The following is a 3,375-nucleotide window of genomic DNA, read 5'->3' on the forward strand; positions in this document are numbered from 1 at the left end:
GAACATTTTCTTGACCGCTAGGGTGAGAAAATCATGAGATAAAGGTTCTGGGGTTTCTCTGATGAAGCGTAGACAGTCGATTTCTGTACTAGCTGAGTCAGAACTAGTTCCGGCAACGGGATCAGCTTCAGGCGTAGTTCTGTTATCAACGGAAACCATACACTGCCTGGACACTTGTGGGCCTCTATCACTGCCCATCCCCGAAAGGATCTCAATTTGTCGAGTGCTTCCAACAGAAGGTTGGTTGGTGGGAACAGGTAAATCCTGGACCACCTGTTCCACTCTGGGGACATTGCGTCTGTAGCTTCCGCTAGAGGATCTTCATACGTGGCTAAGTACCGGGCCAACTTGTTGTTGTCGCTCATTGCGAAGAGATCTACTTGCAATCCTGGGACTTTGTTCAATATGAACGATTATGATCCTGCGTTTAGGGACCATTCGGACTCTATCGGGCTGAACCCGGATAGAGCGTCCACTGTCACATTGTGGAATCCTTGAAGGTGGACTGCTGATAAGTGCCATTTCATCTTCTTGGACAGATGAAAGATTGCTAGCATCACATGATTTAGCTAAGGCGATCTCGAACCTTGTCGATTTATGCATCTCATAACCACTTCGCTGTCTAGAACCAGACGAATGTGGATAGAGCGGCGAAGTTTCAGTTTCTTCTGGGAAAGAAACACTGCCATGGCTTCCATGTAATTGATGTGGAAGGACTTGAAGTGGGGGAACCAAGTTCCCTGTACCTTTCGATGATGAGAATAACCCCCCCATCCTTCCTTTGAGGCATCCGTGTGGACGGTGACTGCAGGAGGGAGTGGTTGCAAGGGTACTTTTCCTCTTAAGCTCTTCACTTCGGACCATGGCTTGAGAATTGATCGTAGACGACTTGGTAGTGGTCTTAGTAGATCTCTTCGATCGTTGTATGCGAATTTTCTCCAGATCCCTGATGCATCTTTTAGTCGTGCTCTCAAAAGTGGGTCCGTCAAAGAGGCAAGCTGGAGAGACCCCAACACTCCCTTCTGTTGTCTTCTTGATATTTTTCGGGATTAAAGAAGATTTTTGACGGACCCTGCTATCTCCTTTCTCTTTGCCATCGGCAACGAGAGGCAATGTGACTGTAAGTCCCAGTGAACTCCCAGCCACTGGAACTTTTGAGCTGGAGACAGCCGAGACTTTTTCAAGTTTATCTTGAACCCTAGATACTCTAGGAACTGGATCACCTTTATGGAGGCTTGCACGCATTCCTCCTTGGATGCTGCCCACACCAGCCAGTCGTCCAGGTAAGCCATTACCTGAACACCCTTGAGGCGTAGTTGTCAAGTAACTGCGTTCGCAAGCTTTGTAAATATTCTCGGTGCGATGTTCAAACCGAAGGGCATGGCTCTGAAGACATATCTTTCCTGGAGCTTGAACCCTAAGTAGGGGGAAAACTGACGGTTAATTGGTACATGCCAGTACGCATCCGTCATGTCTATGGAGACAGTGTATGCCCTTTTGGGCAGAAGGGTCCTTATGTGCTGAAGCGTCAGCATTCTGAACTTGCAGTTCACAATGAACTTGTTGAGTGGAGATAAGTCCAGAATGACTCTGAGCTTTTACGAATCCTTTTTCGGAATACAGAATAGCCTTCCTTGAAACTTTATGGACTTGCTTTCCGTATTACTTTCTTGTCCAGTAATTCTTGAACATATTCTTCCAAAACTGGGGTTGAAGGTTGGAAGAAATGAAGAAAGCTTGGTGGAGTCGGGTTCCAACTCCACCCTAGTCCCATCTTGATCAGGCTGTGGGCCCAAGGATCGAAGGTCCACCGATCCTAAAAATGGAGACGTCTCCCTCCTACTGGCAGCATCTCACTTTGAGTGCTGGTTGGAGGATTTACCTCCTTGGCCACGTCCACCCTTATAGCCTCTTCGTCTGAAGGGGCGTCTAGAGGAACCTCGAAAGGATCCTCGAACTTTGGCTTAAAAGAAGCCAATTGCCTTTCAAAGGCTGGGGTGAAAACTGGCGACTGTGTCGCCAGTGTTTGGGGCACCAGTTGAAAGGTGGTGGTAGGTTGTGCCACTGTGTGGGACACCGTGGCCACAGGAAGCTGTTGGAGTTGCTGTCTTGGTTGAGAGGGCAACCGAGGTTGTTTAGACTTGTTCTTCGGCTGGGGACCTCCTTCAGCCGAAGATTTCCTCTTTGAGGATAAGCCCCACTTGGAGAGCAGATTTCTGTTCTCCGAGGCAGCCTTATCTACGACCTCTTTGACCACATCACTAGGAAAGAGGTCTTTTCCCCAGATATTAGAAGCTATGAGCTTCCTGGGTTCGTGTTTTACGGAGGTGGAAGCAAACACGAACTCTCTACAAGCCGTCCTGGCTCTGACAAAGTTGTACAGGTCCTTAGTTACTGTAGTCAAGTGAGCCTTGGCAAAGACCACATACATGTCTGGGGTATCGGGAATGCTAGCCATTGTTTCTGGCCCTGTTTGGAGAGACATAGGCGCAGCGAGGCGTTCTTTAGTCTCGTGTTCTCTTCTTAAGAGAAACTCTGACAGCTTTGGGAGTTCCTCGTTGAACTGTCGTCCAGCGATATTGGCCTCCAGCTTCCCGACTGAGAAGCTAACATGAACGTCCTTCCAGTCTTTATCATCTGAAGGGAAAGCAAGGGAGAAAGGCTTGCATTCTTCTATCGTGGGACAGGGTTTTCCTGCCCTCGCCGCCTTCAGGGCTGCTTAAAGCCCTTTACACATAAAGGGAAAAGCACGTTGAGGGTCAGCAATAAATGATGGGTATTTCTTGCTCAAAGCCGGCACCTTTGAGCTAGTGAATGCCCTCTCTATTAGGTTTGACGTAAGCATAGCTTGCGCCTTAGCGAGCTCAAAGACAATTACTTCTTTGGGCTCTGTCTCTTCTTTGGCTACCGGTTCATTTTTGAGCCGGACATAACAGTCCGGGTAGACCCCTCTGCTGGGCCAAAACTCAATCTCCTCCACTGGAACGGAACCCAGTTTCTCCGAGAGGAAGATCCTGCCTGATGACATAGGCATATGGTCCGCATATCTCTACGGGTTAACGTCGGAGAATGCAGGAAGGTCCTTAATGTTTAGCTTCTTCGGGGCTAGGCGTGAAGAAACTAACTGCTCAATTTCTGTCCGGAAAGTGGTCTCTTTCTCGGTAGACCTCTTCTGTAAGTCATAAACCATTGACATTAAGGACTGGAGAGTACTAGTAATCGTGTCCAGATGAGGCGGTTGTTAAGATGTTAAGGGTGCTGGCTCAGCCACCGCAGCCGAAGAAACCAAAGCCACTTCGACGTTCTCCACATCACAAGCAGGAGGGACAACTGCCTCCTGGTCTAACTCTTCTACGAGGAGATTCTTCTCGGTCT

This window comes from Palaemon carinicauda, chromosome 12 (assembly GCF_036898095.1).
Source record: "Palaemon carinicauda isolate YSFRI2023 chromosome 12, ASM3689809v2, whole genome shotgun sequence".
NCBI lineage: Eukaryota > Metazoa > Arthropoda > Malacostraca > Decapoda > Palaemonidae > Palaemon > Palaemon carinicauda.